This window comes from Coregonus lavaretus, assembly GCF_964263955.1.
Source record: "Coregonus lavaretus genome assembly, chromosome: 23".
In the NCBI taxonomy this organism is placed as follows: Eukaryota; Metazoa; Chordata; class Actinopteri; order Salmoniformes; family Salmonidae; genus Coregonus; species Coregonus lavaretus.
In genome coordinates this window covers 35,079,037-35,100,446 of record NC_140010.1, presented here as the reverse complement: position 1 = coordinate 35,100,446, position 21,410 = coordinate 35,079,037, and the positions used below count along the sequence as shown (strand labels likewise).

Below are 21,410 nucleotides of genomic sequence, written 5' to 3'. Positions count from 1 at the left end.
CTCTGGGAGCTCATCGATCGGACACCGCCGAGAAGCCGGGCCGAACAACCCTCATTGAACACCACTTCCGCACCCGGCCAGGAGAAACGGTACGAAAGAGGCCATACCGGATCCCCGAGGCCCGAAGGAAGGCCGTGAAGCAGGAAGTGGAGGCTATGCTGAGGATGGGAGTCATCGAGGAGTCCCCCATCGTGTTGGTGCCCAAACCGGATGGTAGTCTGTGTTTCTGCAATGACTTCCGGGGGGTGAGCGACATCAGTTTGTTCGATGCCTACCCCATGCTGAGGGTGGATGAGCTCATCGACTGGTTGGGAAAGTCCCGGTACATCAGCACCCTGGACCTGACCAAGGGATATTGGCAGGTACCCTTGGCAGCCTCCTCCTGGGAGAAGACTGCATTCTCGACACCGGACGGCTTATACCAATACCGGGTCCTCCCGTTCGGTCTCCATGGGCCCTGCCCACGTTCCAGAGCCTGATGGACCGAGTCCTCCAACCCCACCAACAGTACGCAGCGGCCTATTTGGATGACATCATCATCCACAGCCAAGGTTGGGAAGAGCAGCTGACGCGCCTCCAGGCGGTACTGGACGCACTCAGGCAAGCCGGGTTGACAGTGAATCCCAAGAAATGCAAGCTGGGGTTCGAGGAGATGGAGTACCTGGGGTATTTGATCGGACGGGGAATGTCAAGCCACAGGAGAGGAAGGTCCAGGCGGTTCGTGACTGGCCCGTTCCCCGCACCAAGACACAGGTGAAGTCCTTCCTGGGGCTGGCGGGATACTATAGCCGGTTTATCCCCAACTTTGCGGCTATAGCCTCCCCCCTTACCGATCTGACCAGGGCCCCCCTCCCCAAAACAGTGAAGTGGTCGGATGAGGCCGAAGCGGCGTTCAGGCGCCTGAAGGAAGCCCTGTGCTCCCATCCGATTCTCGTGACGCCCGATTTCCAGGGACCGATGCTGGTGCAGACGGATGCCTGCGACACGGGACAAGGGGCCGTCCTGTCCCAGGTACACGATGGGGGGAACACCCCATCATGTACATAAGCCGGAAGTTGATACCCCAAGAAAATAAGTACTCGATTGTCGAGGTAGAGTGTCTAGCGTACCACAGACAAGCCACCAGGGGGAGACTCGTCGAGGCCTGGTGACAGATGGAGTCTAGTGGTCTGGTGGTGGCTCCCTCTGCTGAATGTGCCAGGTCTCGACGGAAGAGGTCTCCTGGAAGAGACCAGTTTTTTAAATTGTATTTATTGTTTTAAATAAACACCCTTGAAACTGAGGTATCACACTTGTGTCTGATCTGTGTAAATGTCTTGATCAAACCCCCTGGCCTGCCAAACTAGTTAGCATCCTATTGATTAATTTTATGCCCCAAAAAAAACGGGCATAAAGACAGTGAATATAATGTATTACATGTTAGTGCAGGGTTTCCCAAACTCGGTACTTGGGACCCCAAGGGGCTTACGTTTAGTTTTTTTGCCCTAGCACTACACAGCTGATTCAAATAATCAACTAATCATCAAGCTTTGATCATTTGAATCAGCTGTGTAGTGTTAGGGCAAAAACCTAGGACCGAGTTTGGGAAAAGCTGTGTTAGGGTAACTTGTACTTTTCACAGAAACCACTTAGTCACCATTTTCCCCCCAACACTTTTCCTGATTACCACTACTCTTCCTCAACTAAAAATGTAATCTGTCTCATCACAATTTTTTAAGTCACTCCCCAAAATTATTTTGAGGTAGGGTGGCATTTTACCCATATTTACCCTACAATTGACCCATGTTACATTTAGCCCCAATCTCCCCTATGCACTCACAGCTAATTGCAGAGGGGTAACATGCTTAACCATGGCACTGCTAAAACCTCTGGGATTAAAAATATGCAGTTTGTGCATATTTAGGAGTTGAGAAATAAATAAAGTAGGAATGGAAAGCTGGGATTCCCCTCTTTTTAACAAAGGCCATCAAAACAGCTGTTTTCAGTGCAATTGCAAGATGGCACTCATAAATTGAGTATGCCTTGAGAGGAATATTTATCTTGCATAGAACACAACAAAAAGCAAACTATGTAACTGGATAAACTATTCTACTATGGGGTAGTCAGATTTTTCTATTCATTACTCGTTTTGTTTGCAGAGGAAAAGTAAATGTCAACTGTTCTAGGATCTTCAAAGTGTGCCTCGGCAGAAATAATTGTTCATGTTCCATATTTTTGGGGTGTGGCGGCAATGATTTTGCCATGGCGCAGCGCCACATATAAATGACTGCAGCGGAAACACTGTACCCCACTGTCTCTGTCTGGCTGGCGGGCTGGCTTGCTGCTAACCTGCCTGCCTGCCTGCCTGCCTGCCTGCCTGCCTGCCTGCCTGCCTGCCTGCCTGCCTGCCTGCCTGTCTGTCTGCCTGTCTGCCTGTCTGTCTGTCTGTCTGTCTGTCTGTCTGTCTGTCTGTCTGTGTCTGGTTGTCTGTCTGTGTCCCTGTGTGTCTGGTTGGCTATCTGTCTGTCTGTATATTTGTCTCTGTGTCTGGTTGGCTGTCTGTTTGTGACTGGTTGGCTGACTGGCTGTGGCTGGCTGTACACTGATGGATCTACAGCTGAACCAGGGGTCCGAGGGGTCAAGGATTTACCGCTGATGCAAGATAGGGAAGGCATGGTGTATTCTCCCTTTCTTTGTCTTGCTCATGCTTTTTGTCTCTCTTTCTCTTTCTTTCTCTCATGTCTGAAAAGCAAATCCAAAAGTGTTGTTGTAGCCTACAACTTCCTTCCTCTGGGTCTCTTGTCCTCCACCTCAATGTCTGAAAAGCAAAAGCTTTGACATGTTTTCTATTATTCTGTAATATCTGTGGGATTTTGAGCAGGTGATACATTATTGGAAACTTAATGTGAAACCCACTTGAAAACATCTTGAAGTCTTGGCACATTGGTTGACAGTCCTAGGCCTACTTTCTTGTTCTGTTACATTCTTCTCCTTTCGCTTTCTGTTTTCCCTTAGTCAGATGTTATTGGGTTAGACTCTCATGACCTGACCCATTCTCGCTCTTAGTTTCAAACAGTCCCTGACCTGTCCTTGAACCTGTCGTAAAATCATAAAATCTGTAACGTGCCTTTAACATAGCAGCTGTGTAGTACCATATGAATACAAACACACTGACGACATGATATTGCAGCAAATGCAATACGGCTGCTCTCTATTTTTATATTTCTACCTTTTCTGCTGTGTGTTGACTTTGTCAGTGTTTCACCTAGATGTTTGCATAGGCGAGGGGCAAAGGCACCTGAAGCAACTTTCATGGCTGCCATGCCAATACCCAAAACCTTCAGTTGAGATCAAAATAAGCCAATTTTATTATTTAATAGGTGGGGGCAACTGTAATGGTAGGGCAAACACTTCTCAGAGTGACACTTTTCTTCCTGATACACTAATAACCAGGGATTTCCATTGATAGGTCACAGTTCACGCATGTCCTACAGTAACTCTTGAGTCCTGACTGACTCTTTCCTGTTATGGGATCCGCCTTGAACATTCCTCATGCCAGTTAGAGCATGGCTCTACAATGTATAGCAGATGTTTTACTGGCTCCTGACCTATTTTGTGTGTTTTTTTGCGATGATCTTAGTGATGCACTATGCAGAAACCGCACCGCTATTTCCTATTTATGTGAGAAAAGTAGCAAGTTTAGTGTAGAGAATCATTGTACCATTTAAACCGCTGTGAAATATATTTTCCATAACCAAACATATTGTATTTTCAGCTGTTTGAAGCTGGTGTACAAAACCGAAAGTAAAAGACGCAGAAATGAAACTTAAGAACGGGAAGCATAGAAATAGCGCACATAGAACAGATCTACCGCTTCTTAGACTTGCTTTCAATGAGAATGACAGATCTATAAGTCACATTTCAATGTGAATTTGGTCGGTTTGCCCAAAAAGTTACATATTGCAGCTTTTTTTGTACATAATGTTTCCGCTTCTGGACATCAGAACAGCGATCACTTACCTTGATTTGGGTGAAGATTTCTACTTCAAGGAGTCGGAGGCGCAGGACATGCTGCTCACCCTGGATAAGGCCCTAATCCCAGAGACTCGAAAAAGACAAAGGCGGCGTAATAGAGGCCGAGGTGGCGGCACCTTGACGAAACTACGTCGGTGAGTACATAAACCGCCTCGACCCTCCGTTCTATTGGCCAAAGTACAATCACAAACTGGACGAGCTCTGTTCGAGACTATCCTATCAACTAGACCTGAAGAACTGTAATATCCTATGTTTCTCGGAGTCATGGCTGAACAAGGACATGGATAATATACAGTGCATTCGGAAAGTATTCAGACCCCTTGACTTTTTCCACATTTTGTTACGTTACAGCCTTATTCTAGAATTGATTAAATTGTTTATTCCCCTCATCAATCTACACACAATAACCGATAATGACAAAGCAAAAGCAGGTTTTTAGAATTATTTGCAAATTTACAAAAAAATGAAAAAAGAAATAGCACATTTACATAAGTATTCAGACCCTTTACTCAGTACTTTGTTGAAGCACCTTTGGCAGCGATTACAGCCTCGAGTCTTCTTGGGTATGATGCTACAAGCTTGGCACATGGGGCGGCGCAGAATTGGCCCAGCGTCGTCCAGGGTAGGGGAGGGAATGGCCGGCAGGGATGTAGCTCAGTTGGTAGAGCATGGCGTTTGCAACGCCAGGGTTGTGGGTTCGATTCCCACGGGGTATGAACAAAATAAAAAATAAAAAAACATGTATGCACTCACTAACTGTAAGTCGCTCTGGATAAGAGCGTCTGCTAAATGACTAAAATGTAAAATGTATTTGGGGAGTTTCTCCCATTCTACTCTGCAGATCCTCTCAAGCTCTGTCAGGTTGGATGGGGAGTGTCGCTGCACAGCTATACAGCTTTACAGGTTCTCTCAAGAGATGTTTGATTGGGTTCAAGTCCGGGCTCTGGCTGGGCTACTGAAGGACATTCAGAGACTTGTCCTGAAGCCACTCCTGCGTTGTCTTGGCTGTGTGCTTAGGGTCTTTGTCCTGTTGGAAGGTGAACATTCACCCCATTCTGAGGTCCTGAACGCTCTGGAGCAGGTTTTCATCAAGGATCTCTCTGTACTTTGCTCCGTTCATCTTTCCCTCGATTCTGACTCATCTCTCAGTCCCTGCTGCTGAAAAACATCCCCACAGCATGATGCTGCCACCACCATGCTTCACCGTAGGGATGGTACGGGATTTCCTCCAGACGTGACGCTTGGCATTCAGGCCATAGTTCCATCTTGGTTTCATCAGACCAGAGAATCTTGTTTCTCATGGTCTCAGTCCTTTAGGTGCCTTATGGCAAACTCCAAGCGGGCTGTCATGTGCCTTTTACTAAGGAGTGGCTTCCGTCTGGCCACTCTACCATAAAGGCCTGATTGGCGGAGTGCTGCAGAGATGGTTGTCCTTCTGGAAGGTTCTCCCATCTCCACATAGGAACTCTGGAGCTCTATCAGAGTGACCATCGGGTTCTTGGTCTCCCTGACCAAGGCCCTTCTCCCCCGGTTTTTGCTCTGACATGCACCGTTAACTGTGGTATCTTATATAGACAGGTGTGTGCCTTTCCAAATCATGTCCAGTTATTTGAGTTTGCCACAGGTGTACTCCAATCAAGTTGTAGAAACATTTCAAGGATGATCAATGGAAACAGGATGCACATGATCTACATTTCGAGTCTCATAGCAAAAGGTCTGAATACTTATGTAAATAAAGTATTTCTGTTTTTTATTTTTAATACATTTGCCAACATTTCTAAGAACATGTTTTCGTTTTGTCATTATGGGGTATTGTGTGTAGATTGATGAGGATTAAAAAATATATATATATTTTAGAATAAGGCTGCAACGTAACAAAATGTGGAAAAAGTGAAGGGGTCTGAAAACTTTCTGTATGCACTGTACATCTAGCTGGTTTTTCTATGCATCAGCAGGACAGAACGGCAGCAACGGGTAAGCTCAAGGGGGGAGGTGTGTGTCTCTTTGTTAACAACAGCTGCTGCATGATCTCTAATATTAAGGAAGTCTCAAGGTTCTGCTCGCCTGAGTTAGAATACCTCATGATAAACTGGAGACCCATACTATTTACCAAGAGAGTTTTCATCTATATATTTTGTAGCTGTCTAATTACCACCGCAAACCGATACTGGCACTAAGACCACACTCAACAAGCTGTATAGGGCCATAAGTAAACAAGGCCATAGGGTTGCATCAACAGCATCATACCAGACACTCTGTACCCACTCCAATTCGCATACCGCCCCAACAGATGATGCAATCTCTATTGCACTACACACTGCACTTTCCCACCTAGAGTATAGGAACACCTATGTGAGAATGCCGTTCATTGACTACAACTCAGCGTTTAACACCATAGTGCCCTCCAAGCTCATCACTAAACTATGGACCCTGGGACTGAACACCTTTTGCAACCGAATCCTGGATTTGCTGATGGGCCACCCCCAGGTGGTGAGGGTAGGCAACAACACATCCGACACGCTAACCTTCAACATGGGGGCCCCTCAGGGTTGCGTGCTTAGTCCCCTCCTTTACTCCCTGTTCACCCATGACCGTGTGGCCGCGCACGACTCCAACACTATCATTAAGTGTGCTGACGACACAACGGTGGTAGGCCTGATCATCGATGACGGTGAGACAGCCTATAGGGAGGAGGTCAAAGACCTGACAGTGTGGTGCCAGGACAACAACCTCACCCTCAACGTCAGCAAGACAAAGGAGCTGATCGTGGACTAAAGGAAACGGAGGGCTGAGCACGCCCCCATTCTAATTGACGGGGCTCTAGTGGAGCGGGTCGAGAGCTTCAAGTTCCTCGATGTCCACATCACTAATGATCTATCGTGGTCCACACACACCAACACAGTCATTAAGAGGGCACCACAACATCTCTTCCCCCTCAGGAGGCTTAAAGGATTTGGCATGGGCCCTCAGATCCTCAAAAAGTTATACAGCTGCACCATTGTGATTATCTTGACTGGCTGCATTCCGCTTGGTATGGCAAATGCTTGGTATCCTACCACAATGCGCTACGGAGGGTAGTGCGTATGGCCCAGTACATCACTGGGGCCGAGCTCCCTGCCATCCAGGACCTCTATACCAGGCGATGTCAGAGGAAGGCCCTACAAATTGTCAAAGACTCCAGCCACCAAAGTCATAGACTGTTCTCTCTGCTATCGCATGGCAAGCGGTACCAATGCAAGTCTGGAACCATCCGGACCCTGAACAGCTTCTACCCCCAAGCCATAAAACTGCTAAATAGTTCAATAGCTACCCAGACTATGACCCTTTTTGCACTTTATTGACTCATCACATACATTGTTACTACTTTTTAATTATCTGTCACTTTATTCCTAGTTATATGTATACTGAACAAAAATATAAACGCAACATGTAAAGTGTTGGTCCCATGTTTCATGAGCTGAAATAAAAGATCCCTGAAATTTTCCATATGCACAAAAAGCTTATTTCTCTCAAATCTTTTGCACAAATGTGTTTACATCCCTGTTAGTGAGCATTTCTCCTTTGCCAAGATAATCCATACACCTGACAGGTGTGGCATATCAAGAAGCTGATTGAACAGCATGATCTGTACACAGATGCACCTTGTGCTGGGGACAATAAAAGGCCAAAATCAAATATTCAAAAAAAGTATCGTAAAAGTATAGTAAATTGTACAGTTCCGTTACACAACACAAATTATTAGCACGCTGACTGCAGAGAATTTAATGTTAATTTCTCTACCATAAGCCTCCTCCAATGTCGTTTTAGAGAATTTGGCAGTATGTCCAACCGGCACACAACCACAGACCACGTGTAAAAACGCCAGCCCAAGACCTCAACATCTTGCTTCTTTACCTGCGGGATCGTCTGAGACCAGCCCCCCGGACAGCTAATGTAACTGTGGGTTTGTACAACCGAAGAATTTCTGCACAAACTGTCAGAAATTATCTCAGGGAAGCTCATCTGCGTGCTCGTCGTCCTCACCAGCGTCTTGACCTGACTGCAGTTCGGCGTCGTAACCGACTTCAGTGGGCAAATGCTCACCTTTGATGGCCAGTGTCCTCTTTACGGATGATTCCCGGTTTCAACTGTACCGGGCAGATAGCAGACAGCGTGTATGACGTCATGTGGGCGAGCGGTTTGCTGATGTCAATGTTGTGAACAGAGTACCCCAATGGTGTTTTCCCAATCATTTGAAATCCATAGATTAGGGCCTAATGAATTCATTTGAATTGACTGATTTCGTTATATGAACTGTAACTCAGTAAAATATTTGAAATTGTTGCATGTTGCATTCATATTTTTGTTCAGTACATACACTATATATACAAAAGTATGTGGACACCCTTTCAAATAAGTGCATTTGGCTATTTCAGCTACACATGTTGCTGACAGGTGTGTAAAATCGAGCACACAGCCATGCAATCTCCATAGCCAAACATTGGCAGTGGAATGGTCTTACTGAAGAGCTCAGTGACTTTTATCCTGGCACCGTTATAGGATGCCACCTTTCCAACAAGTCAGTTTGTCGAATTTCTGCACTGCTAGAGCTGCCCGGTCAACTGTAAGTGCTGTTATTGTGAAGTGGAAACATCTAGGAGCAACAACGGATCAGCCGCGAAATGGTAGGCCACACAAGCTCACAGAAAGGGACCGCGGAGTGCGTAGTGCGTACAAATCGTCTGTCCTCGGTTGCAACACTCACTACCGAGTTCCAAACTGCCTCTGGAAGCAACGTCAGCACAAGAACTGTTCGTCGGGAGCTTCGTGAATTGGTTTCCATGGCCGAGCAGCAACACACAAGCCTAGAATCACCATGCGCAATGCCAAGCGTCGGCTGGAGTGGTGTAAAGCTCACCGCCATTGCACTCTGGAGCAGTGGAAACGCGTTCTCTGGAGTGATGAATCATGCTTCGTCATCTGGTAGTCCGACGGACTAATCTGGGTTTGGCAGATGCCATGAGAACTCTATTTGCCCAAATGCAAGTTTAGTGAAGGAGGAATAATGGTATGGAGCTGTTTTTTATGGTTCGGGCTAGGCCCCTTAGTTCCAGTGAAGGGAAATCTTAATGCTACAGCATACAATTACATTCTAGACGATTCTGTGCTTCAACTTCAAATCAAATCGAATACAACAGGTGAAGACCTTACCGTGAAATGCTTATTTACAAGCTTTTAACCAACAATGCAGTTCAAGAAATAGAGTTAAGAAAATATTTACTAAATAAACTAAAGTAAAAAATAAAATAACAAGTCTATATACAGGGAGTACCGGTACCGAGTAAATGTGCGGGGGAACAGGTTAGTTGAGGTTAAGTAGGGTTAAATTGATTATGCATAGCGAGTCAATTTAATAAACAGCGAGTAGCACCAGTGTAAAAACAAAGGGGGGGGGGGGGGGGGGTCAATGTAAATAGTCCGGGTGGCCATTTGATTAATTGTTCAGCAGTCTTATGGCTTGGGGGTAGAAGCTGTTAAGGAGCCTTTTGGACCTGGACTTGGCGCTCCGGTACCGCTTGCCGTGCGGTAGCAGAGAGAACAGTCTATGACTTGGGTGACTGGAGTCTTTGACAATTTTATGGGACTTCCTCTGACAGCTCCTAGTATATAGGTCCTGGATGGCAGGAAGCTTGGCCCCAGTGATGTACTGGGCCGTACGCACTACCCTCTGTAGTGCCTTACGGTCGGATGCCGAGCAGTTGCCATACCAGGCAGTGATGCAATTGGTCAGGATGCTCTCAATGGTGCAGCTGTATAACTTTTTGAGGATCTGGGGACCCATGCCAAATCTTTTCAGTCTCCTGAGGGGGAAAAGGTGTTGTCGTGCCCTCTTTACGACTGTCTTGGTGTGTTTGGACCATGATAGTTTGTTGGTGATGTGGACACCAAGGAACTTGAAACTCTCGACCCGCTCCACTACAGCCCCGTCGATGAGAATGGGGGCGTGTTCGGCCCTCCTTTTCCTGTAGTCCACAATCAGCTCCTTTGTCTTGTTCACGTTGAGGGAGAGGTTGTTTTTCTGGCACCACACTGCCAGGTCTCTGACCTCCTCCCTATAGGCTGTCTCATCGTCGTCTGTGATCAGGCCTACCACTGTTGTGTCATCAGCAAACTTAATGATGGTGTTGGAGTCGTGCTTGGCCACGCAGTCGTGGGTGAACAGGGAGTACAGGAGGGGACTAAGCACGCACCCCTGAGGGGCCCCCGTGTTGAAGGTCAGTGTGGTAGATGTGTTGTTGCCTACCCTTACCACCTAGGGGTGGCCTGCCAGGAAGTCCAGGATCCAGTTGTAGAGGGAGGTGTTTAGTCCCAGGGTCCTTAGCTTAGTGATGAGCTTTGTGGGCACTTTGGGGTTGAACGCTGAGCTGTAATAAATGAACAGCATTCTCACATACAGTGAGGGAAAAAAGTATTTGATCCCCTGCTGATTTTGTACGTTTGCCCACTGACAAAGAAATGATCAGTCTATAATTTTAATGGTAGGTTTATTTGAACAGTGAGAGACAGAACAACAACCAAAAAATCCAGAAATGTTTTATGAATTGGTTTGCATTTTAATGAGGGAAATAAGTATTTGACCCCCTCTCAATCAGAAAGATATCTGGCTCCCAGGTGTCTTTTATACAGGTAACGAGCTGAGATTAGGAGCACACTCTTAAAGGGAGTGCTCCTAATCTCAGCTTGTTACCTGTATAAAAGACACCTGTCCACAGAAGCAATCAATCAATCAGATTTCAAACTCTCCACCAAGACCAAAGAGCTCTCCAAGGATGTCAGGGACAAGATTGTAGACCTACACAAGGCTGGAATGGGCTACAAGACCATCGTCAAGCAGCTTGGTGAGAAGGTGACAACAGTTGGTGCGATTATTCGCAAATGGAAGAAACGCAAAATAACTGTCAATCTCCCTCGGCCTGGGGCTCCATGCAAGATCTCACCTCGTGGAGTTGCAATGATTTACATTTTAGTAATTTAGCAGACACTCTTATCCAGAGCGACTTACAGTTAGTGCATACATTATTTTATATTTTTCATACTGGACCCCCGTGGGACTCGAACCCACAACCCTGGCATTGCAAACACCATGCTCTACCAACTGAGCTACATCCCTGCCGGCCATTCCCTCCCCTAACCTGGACTAATTGTGCACCACCCCATGGGTCTCCCGGTCTCGGCCGGCTACGACAGAGCCTGAATTCGAACCAGGATCTCTAGTGGCACAGCTAGCACTGCAATGCAGTGCCTTAGACCACTGCGCCACTGTGGAAACATTATGCTCTGGGGGTGTTTTTCTGCTAAGGGGACAGGACAACTTCACCGCATCAAAGGGATGATGGACGGGGCCATGTACCATCAAATCTTGGGTGAGAACCTCCTTCCCTCAGCCAGGGCATTGAAAATGGGTTGTGGATGGGTATTCCAGCATGACAATGACCCAAAACACACAGCCAAGGCAACAAAGGAGTGGCTCAAGAAGAAGCACATTAAGGTACTGGAGTGGCCTAGCCAGTCTGCAGACCTTAATCCCATAGAAAATCTGTGGAGGGAGCTGAAGGTTCGAGTTGCCAAACGTCAGGCTCGAAACCTTAATGACTTGGAGAAGATCTGCAAAGAGGAGTGGGACAAAATCCCTCCTGAGTTGTGTGCAAACCTGGTGGCCAACTACAACAAACGTCTGACCTCTGTGATTGCCAACAAGGGTTTTGCCACCGAGTACTAAGTCATGTTTTGCAGAGGGGTCAAATACTTATTTCCCTCATTAAAATGCAAATCAATTTATAACATTTTTGACATGCGTTTTTCTGGATTTTGTTGTTGTTATTCTGTCTCTCACTGTTCAAATAAACCTACCATTAAAATTATAGACAGATAATTTGTCACGATCGTCTAAAGGAGCGGACCAATGCGCAGCGTTGCGAGTGAACATGATGACTTTTATTAAATCAAGCAACCACGAAAACAACAAATGACGATACGTGAAGTCCTCTGTGACACCGACAGAACATAGAACACTGGAACAAAAACCCACAAACACAAGGTGAAAAACACACAGAATATATATGGCTCCCAATCAGAGATAACGAGCCGACAGCTGACACTCGTTACCTCCGATTGGGAGTCATTAACCAATTACCAAAAACACAAACAAATGAAACTCACCCATCCCCAACACCACCAAATGAAATACACCCTGGCTCAATAATCAAAGTCCATGGAGCCAGAGTGTCACAGTACCCCCCCCTAAAGGTGCGAACTCCGGGCGCACCAGCATACAGTCTAGGAGAGGGTCTGGGTGGGCGTCTGTCCACGGTGGCGGCTCTGGCACTGGTCGTGGTCCCCACCCCACCATAGTCACTACCCGCTTTAGTAACCTCCTCCACATGACCACCCCCCAACTAAACCCCACAGGATTAAGGGGCAGCACTGGACTAAGAGGCAGCACCAGACTCAGGGGCGGCACCGGACTCAGGGGCGGCACCGGACTCAGGGGCGGCACCGGGCTAAGGGGCGGTACCGGACTACGGGGCGGCACCGGGCTAAGGGGCGGCACCGGACTCAGGGGCAGCACCGGGCTAAGGGGCAGCACCGGGCTAAGGAGCAGCACCGGACTAAGGGGCAGCACCGGGCTAAGGGGCAGCACCTGACTAGATGGCGGATCCTGGCTGGCTGGCTCTCGCGGATCCTGGCGGGACGGCTTTCGCGGATCCTGGCTGGACGGCTCTGGCGGATCCTGGCGGGACGGCTCTGGCGGATCCAGGCTGGACGGCTCTGGCGGATCCTGGCGGGACGGCTCTGGCGGATCCAGGCTGGACGGCTCTGGCGGATCCTGGCTGGACGGCTCTGGCGGATCCTGGCTGGACGGCTCTGGCGGATCCTGGCTGGACGGCTCTGGCGGATCCTGGCTAGACGGCTCTGGCGGATCCTGGCTGGACGGCTCTGGCGGATCCTGGCTGGACGGCTCTGGCGGATCCTGGCTAGACGGCTCTGGCGGATCCTGGCTGGATGGCTCTGGCGGATCCTGGCTGGACGGCTCTGGCGGATCCTGGCTGGCTGACGGATCTGGCTGCTCATGGCTGGCTGACGGATCTGGCTGCTCATGGCTGGCTGACGGATCTGGCTGCTCATGGCTGGCTGACGGATCTGGCTGCTCATGGCTGGCTGACGGGTCTGGCTGCTCATGGCTGGCTGACGGGTCTGGCTGCTCATGGCTGGCTGACGGGTCTGGCTGCTCATGGCTGGCTGACGGATCTGGCTGCTCATGGCTGGCTGACGGATCTGGCTGCTCATGGCTGGCTGACGGATCTGGCTGCTCATGGCTGGCTGACGGATCTGGCTGCTCATGGCTGGCTGACGGATCTGGCTGCTCATGGCTGGCTGACGGATCTGGCTGCTCATGGCTGGCTGACGGGTCTGGCTGCTCATGGCTGGCTGACGGATCTGGCTGCTCATGGCTGGCTGACGGGTCTGGCTGCTCATGGCTGGCTGACGGATCTGGCTGCTCATGGCTGGCTGACGGATCTGGCTGCTCATGGCTGGCTGACGGATCTGGCTGCTCATGGCTGGCTGACGGGTCTGGCTGCTCATGGCTGGCTGATGGTGCTGGCTGGGCGGCTGGCGGTGGAGGCGGACCCCAGCCTCGGATTGCAGTCATCACCTCCAGCAGGGCGGCTCCCATCTGCAGGAGCTGCTCTTGCTGGTCCCGAACCTGAGCTTCCAGTCTAGTATGGGCTGCGTCGGCTCCTGCTGATTCCATAGCAGGTGTATGATTCTGTCTGGCGGAAGGCTCTAGCGGCTCCTGTCTGGCGGAAGGCTCTAGCGGCTCCGATCTGGCGGACGGCTCTGAAGGCTCATGGCAGACGGGCGGCTTTGCAGGCTCAGTACAGACGGGCGGCTTATGCAGCGCTTGGCAGACGGGCAGTTCAGACGCCCTAGGGCAGACGGGCAGTTCCAGCGCCGTTGGGCAGACGGGCAGTTCAGGCGCCGTTGGGCAGACGGCCAGTTCAGGCGCCGTTGGGCAGACGGCAGACTCTGGCCGGCTGGCGACGCACATCGTGGACCTGGTGCGTGGAGTAGGAACAGGCCGGTCCATACCGGGAACACACACCACTGGCCTTAACTGGGGATCAGGAACGGGCCGGACCGGACTGGTAACACACTTCAGTCTCTCATGCCGTGCCACAACAACTTCCCTCCCTCTACTCGCCAATGGCTCCCGTAATCCGATAGCCTTCTCTCCACCTCTCCCTGTGGCAGCCTCCTGCTGCCCAGGCGCCCAAGTCATGTGCCCCCCCCAAAAATTTTTTTGGGGTTGCCTCTCGTCCTTCCGACGATGGCCCTGCTGATGCCGTTGCTCCTCTCCTGCCAGGTTCTCCCCCTTCATCGCCCTCCGGTACCGGACGGCCTCCTCCTGCGTAATATGTCCCCAGCCGAGGAGGACATCCACCAGCGTTCTCTCCATACCTGGCTCTTCCTCCCCAAGAAATTCTTGGGTAGTACTCTCGGGCTTCCAGCCTTGCCTCCGTGCTGCCTCCTCATATCGCCGCCTCTCGGCTTTAGCTGCCTCCCGCTCTTCACGAGGACGGCGATATTCTCCCGGTTGATCCCAAGGCCCCTTACCATCCAGAATCTCCTCCCATGTCCATGAATCCTTTATGGGAGTCCATAAATCCTGTGTAGGTAGGTCCTGTTGCCGCTTGACACGCTGCTTGGTCTTTTTGTGGTGGGTTTTTCTGTCACGATCGTCTAAAGGAGCGGACCAATGCGCAGCGTTGCGAGTGAACATGATGACTTTTATTAAATCAAGCAACCACGAAAACAACAAATGACGATACGTGAAGTCCTCTGTGACACCGACAGAACACTGGAACAAAAACCCACAAACACAAGGTGAAAAACACACAGAATATATATGGCTCCCAATCAGAGATAACGAGCCGACAGCTGACACTCGTTACCTCCGATTGGGAGTCATTAACCAATTACCAAAAACACAAACAAATGAAACTCACCCATCCCCAACACCACCAAATGAAATACACCCTGGCTCAATAATCAAAGTCCATGGAGCCAGAGTGTCACATAATTTCTTTGTCAGTGGGCAAACGTACAAAATCAGCAGGGGATCAAATACTTTTTTCCCTCACTGTACAGTACCAGTCAAAAGTTTGGACACACCTACTCATTCAAGGGTTTTTCTTTATTTTTACTATTTTCTACATTGTAGAATAATAGTGAAGTCATCAAAACTATGAAATAACACATATGCAATCATGTAGTAACCAAAAAAGTGTTAAATAAATTAAGCTGGTTGAGAGAATACCAAGAGTGTGCAAAGCTGTCATCAAGGCAAAGGGTGGCTACATTGAAGAATCTAAAATCTAAAATATATTTTGATTTGTTTAACACTTTTTTTGTTTACTACATGATTCCATATGTGTTATTTCATAGTTTCGATGTCTTCACTGTTAGTCTACTGTAGTGTCGAGATAACGATGCTGAGATGCTGTGATGACAAGAAATCCGCTGACACTCCTTGATTATAATAGTTTATTACATCGAAGATTTCAGCGTCAATTTACAGATTCCTGCAGAAAATCCGGAGAACAACCAACCCAATCTCTAATATGTTGTTCCTCCCCGTCCTTTGTTTCAACCATGGTATTTATAACATGTAACATAATATGGTTGTTTTCCCATAAACCAATCCCAGGAAGCCACATAACAGACTTCCTCTAACACACCATTTGCAAACATCAGCAAAGTCATAAACTGTTTAGACACTACACTACAATGTAGAAAATAGTACAAATAAAGAAAAAACATTGAATGAGTAGGAGTGTCCAACTTTTGACTGGTAGTGTAAATACACAACACACACTTATTCTGCAAACTTGTAAATAGGTTAATTTGCTTCTCCACTTTTACCGATTGCAGAGGAAATGGTGCCAACATGGAAACATGTACTTTTTTGTTTTTGACCACCATTTGCCCTTTCATAGAGTTCTGGAAAACTATTGTTTTTAGAGGTGAGGTTTGTTACTTTATCACTTTTCATTGTGAGTTTAGTGGCCCAGTGGTGTGCTTAGTGCTTGTCTAATGTTCTTTTAATGTTTGGCATGATTGTGCTTGGCAGAGGCTGCAGCTGAAGTTGTCTCATAAAAGGTGATGAGGACAGGCTGCACACACTCTCTCTCTCTCTCTCTCTCTCTCTCTCTCTCTCTCTCTCTATCTCTCCCTCTCCCTCTCTCTCTCTCTCTCTCTCTCTCTCTCTCTCTCTCTCTCTCTCTCTCTCTCTCTCTCTCTCTCTCTCTCTCTCTCTCTCTCTCTCCCTCTCTCTCGTGTCCATCTGTAATTAATGGTTTAATGGTTCCTTTATAAACATATGCTAAAATGATAATGCACAAGATGCTGTGGTATATCATGAATATGGCTGGATAATGTGGCTGGGCTTACATTGAATGTTCCTTGGCCAATCAGCAAGCAGGAGCGAACTATCTAAGACCCATCTGGTATGCTGATGTGCATTAAAGTCCTTAGTTGGCTAGCTCCTACTGTATTCCTGTCTGTCTTCTCCTCCCCTTTCAAACCTGTTCCACCTTTCTATTAAGCCAACTTCCTCTCAACATGGAAAACAAACCCGATTGTATCACGCTCCCTTTGTTGTCCTCCGCTCAGTATGACGTGTATATGCCATTATTCCTGTCCCTGCTCCCTCGCTCTCTCACCCCTAGTCCTGCCCCGGATGGAGGGAGTAGGAGGGAGAGGGCGGAATGCAGGGTGCACCGTGGACCTTTAGCCTTATAAATGCCACCTACTCTCTCTGGAAACAGTAATGTAGGAATATACATGAAGCTGGACTAGCTCTGGGAGTGGAGAGAAAGAATGCTTTGTTTATTGTTCCATACAGGCAGGGCTCTCTTATGGCGAGAGATGGAGATTGGTGTGGAATTGTAAAATATTACTCCGCCTGCATCATGAATAGCGGTATTCAGTAGAGGGGAGGTGAGAGCAAGAGGGCACAATAGCTTTAAGTTTTATGGTGCTACTGTTGCTGGAGCAGATTTTGGCGCGGGGCCTACGGCAACACACACACAGCTGCAGAGCTTGCCTTCCCTAGATGAACTCTCTATCTCGCTTTCTGCTCCCTCTGTTTCTAACTCTCCCTCTCTCTTTCTCTGCTTCTCTCTCTTTCTGTCTTCACACTTATTCTAATTTTCACAGTGTCTCTCCACTTCGTTCTCTCACACCCCCACCTCACACTTCCCCTTCCCTCTTTCTATCACTCCATCTCCTCTTCTCTCAAATTCCTCACTCGTTATTTCTCAAATGTTTCCTCTTTTCACAAAAAAAAAACCCATTCGTCACTACATTATGATCATTTCCAGCTAACTCAACTATTTTCTCTGTGCCCCTGGTTTATAGGCCTAGTTCTGTATATGCCTAGTTTTCAAAACAATGCCATTTGTTTTCCAAAGGGCTGTGAGGCATTGCCTCTGCCACTCGACTGCCGTGGCTCCTGCATGTCACCCTCTTGCGTCTGCGGTGACGTCTTAGGGACATTATCTCCCATAACCCTCTGTTTGTTTTGGCTGCCTGGGACCTGATAATGGCCCCATTACTGGAGAATCAGGGCTCCTGTGCACTTTGCTGGAAGACCCACTGTCTGGAATCTGGAACCTACCCAGCTGGCAACTCCTCCTGTTCCCTACTGACTCCATGGTCGCTAGCCAGTGGCCACTGGCCAGGCTATTTTTAGGACAACTGCATGGGGCTATTGTGCTTATGTTGTCATCGCGTTGGCTGGGTTCCCTTTCAGTCAGTCAACTTCGGTACAACATACTATGGGGAGTCACACTGTCGTGACTTCGGTTGAAGGATCTACATTCACGCTTGACAAGGCCAATGAAAACCGTGCCTCGCTGGAAGCCCCGCCTTCCACAGCTGATAAGCGTGAGGCTCGGATTCATTCCTACAATTATTCCGCTCTTCACCTCGGTGTGAACAGGAATGATTCATGCTACTAAAACAAACAATTGGAAAACTAGACGGTCTTATGTTGCGCCAACTAAACTGTCCCATAGTGGTAGAGCGTGTTCACCCCCTGGATGTTGTGTGCTGAAGTTTGTTACTCTTCAATTTGCTGGAGGAATGAGTAAGATGGCTAAGAAAGCAACCGAGACGACGATGGCTATGCTGGATTCGGTGTCGAGATCATGCCCCCAGTTATGCGGTTATACTATTTCTCTGAAAGAAACTCACAATTTATGTATAGTTTGTCGGCTTGGAACATGCTTAGGCAGCCCTCGCTCGAACCAGTTTGTGTACGCATTGCCACGTACTGTGTGCAAACTCCCTGGAAAGGCGTGTAGCATTGTTGAAGAAGCTTGGCGACTTTCCTTTTCAGGATGCTGGTAGCGGAGAGTGACTTGGAGCTGTGGTCAGAACAGGTGGAACTAGCATCCCAGAAGGGAGATAGTGAGCCGGCTGGTTACATACAGGGCCCAGGTTCGAATGACGACTTGGTGTCTCTGGACGGCTCTTGGGGTTTCTCGGGTGATGAAGAGGACTTAGTTCCGGGACAGCCACCTCCTCACGCTACGGGAGTAGCGGGGGAAACCCTGGTATCCAACACATCGTTCATAGGACTGTGCTGTAGGGCGGCTACATGTTTGGAGGTGAAGTGGCCGTGTTCACCCCCGCAGCATCAAGTCATCAAGGTTCAGTGGGAAGTACCTGTCCCCTGTGGCTGCCACAGTCAAGCACCACCTACCCCTGTTTCCGGATTTCGTCAAAGAATTGACAACAACCTGCTCCAACCCACATTAACCTAAGCTGATGCTGCATGGGTGTGCCCCCTTCATGGATCTGGAGGGGGCAGGGCTGGTGCACACGCCTCCAGTGGATGGCAAGCTAGCTGGTTACCTAGCCCTCTACCTAGCCCGTGGCTAATACAAATCCAATGTTCCCTAACAAGCACTGTCGCTTTTCGGATGCTCAGTTGGATAAGGTGTATCGTGCAGAGGGAGTGGCTGCCAGATCCCTGTCGTCTGTCATTATGCTGCAGGTCTACCAGACTGAATTGCTGGAGGAGCTGGGCATGGCTTTGGCCGCAGGAGAGCCCCACACAGAGCTCCTGGATGAGATCCATGTTACGGCCGACTTCATTCTGCACATGTCCCGGTGCACCGTTCTGGTGCTTGGGAAGAGCATGGGAGCTACTGTGGTGGCACAGCATCATATTTGGCTGATGCTTTCACAGGTGCCGGAGAGGGACAGACAGATGTAGCTTGATGAGCCGATTTTTCCCACAGGGTTGTTCGGTTCGGCCCTGGAGGCTATGCAGGCCCAGTTCGGGGTCAAAAAGAAGCAGGTAAAGGCTCTGTGCGCTTTTCTTCCTCTGAGGTCCTTTGGATGCCGGGGAGAGGCACCTTCCAGAAGGCCAACAGGTGTACCTCCGCCGGCTTAGCGGGCTGCACCAGGGGCCGGGCCCAGCACCAGGTCGACCGGCCTGATTCCCAGGCGCAACGCTGGTCTGCCTAGCACAAGCGCCGCCCCCCTTCCAGGGGCGAGGTGAGAGATGGTCCTGCCGTGGCGCAGGGAAGGAAACAGTCCCTGCCCACCTAGCTTGGGGATGGGGGGTGGCACGGGATCGGGTCCTCCCTTCCCAGCTGCCCCAAACACCTGTTATGATAACAGTACCCCCAAGTGGCATGGCCAATCGGGGTACGTCACGCAAATGACAAGGTCCCTCCCCCTTCTCACCTTGGCTCACTCCCTGTTGCTGTGGAGCAGTGCGCATTTCCTCTCACTTCGAGCAATGCATGTTCCTTGTTGCCTCAACTCGGGTGCGTATCTGCTATCCGGGGGGGCCATCTTCCTCAGCAGTGGAGGCTACACCCCTGAGTGTTTGCCCAGATATGGAAGAGATTCTGCAGGGCTGACGTAGATCTTTATGCATCGCGAGAAGACGCGCAGTGTCGTCTATTTTTCTTGATGAAGGACCCGATTGCCCAGTTGGGAAAGTACACACTGGCGTACCAGTGGCCTCGGACCTTCTACTCATTTCCGCCAGTGGTTCTAATTCAGCCCACGTTGGAGAGGGTGCACAGGGAGGGCTTATCATTGATTCTTGTGGCTTCTCATTGGCCCAGGTAGCCTTGGTTCGCAGAGATCATTTGCCTTTTAGACGGGGACCCGTGGCAACTCCCGTGGCAAGCGTTTGAACTCTGGTGACAAGATAAAGGACTTGTTCATTTTCAGTGCTCTGTGAGGGACATCCTTATGTTCCTACAGGAGCTTTTCGAGCAGGGGCGGGCATTCTCCATGCTAAAAGTGTACATGGCCTCTATCTCAGCCTGTCATGTGAGAATTGACAGAGCCTCACCGGGGGCTCACACCCTGGTTGTGCGGTACCTGAAAGGTGTACAACGTTTCAGACCGGTCTTTAAACCTATTGCGGCCACATGGGACTTGGCACTGGTTTTGGAGGCACTGTGTGCAGGCCCCTTTGAGCCTCTGGAGTTGATGGATCTGAAGATCCTCTCGTACAAAACCTTCCTGCTTATGGCTTTGGCCTCGGCTAAACGTGTTGGGGACATCCACGCATTTTCCGTACACCCTTCTTGTACTAATTTTGCTCCGGACGACTCTAAGGTGATGTTGCGTCCAAATGCGGCCTTCACACCGAAAGTCATGGCTATGACCTACAGGTACTTAGCTTTTGAGCTATTTTCCTTTTCACCTCCTCCTTTTGTTTCGGGAAGAGCAACAAAGGTTACATGCCTTGTGTCCGGTGCGAGCCTTACGCACGTACATTGAACAGACCCGGGATATCCGGTTATGTGACCGGCTTTTTGTCTGTTTTGCTAATCCAGCTCGTGGCAGGGTGCTCTCTAAGCAGCGTCTCTCCCACTGGATTGTGGAGGCTATCAAATCAAATCAAATCAAATCAAATTTTATTGGTCACATGCGCCGAATACAACAGGTGCAGACATTACAGTGAAATGCTTACTTACAGCCCCTAACCAACAGTGCATTTATTTTAAACAAAAAAAGTAAAAATAAAACAACAACAAAAAAAGTGTTGAGAAAAAAAAGAGCAGAAGTAAAATAAAGTGACAGTAGGGAGGCTATATATACAGGGGGGTACCGTTGCAGAGTCAATGTGCGGGGGCACCGGCTAGTTGAGGTAGTTGAGGTAATATGTACATGTGGGTAGAGTTAAAGTGACTATGCATAAATAATTAACAGAGTAGCAGCAGCGTAAAAAGGATGGGGTGGGGGGGCAGTGCAAATAGTCCGGGTAGACATGATTAGCTGTTCAGGAGTCTTATGGCTTGGGGGTAGAAGCTGTTGAG

General features: G+C 48.9%; 1 protein-coding gene across 4 annotated transcripts in view; it reads left to right on the top strand.

Moving 5' to 3' along the window:
- Positions 1 to 21,410, top strand: part of LOC311099082 (guanine nucleotide-binding protein G(I)/G(S)/G(O) subunit gamma-12-like) — a 73,120-nt gene that overhangs the window by 25,619 nt on the left and 26,091 nt on the right. The window contains exon 3 of one of the 4 annotated variants that reach the window (XM_084139703.1): positions 4,016 to 4,148. The exons of the other annotated variants lie outside the window; for them this stretch is intronic. The gene's annotated coding sequence lies outside the window, so the exon portion shown is untranslated. The remainder of the gene's footprint in view (positions 1 to 4,015; positions 4,149 to 21,410) is intronic. 4 annotated transcript variants of the gene reach the window in all.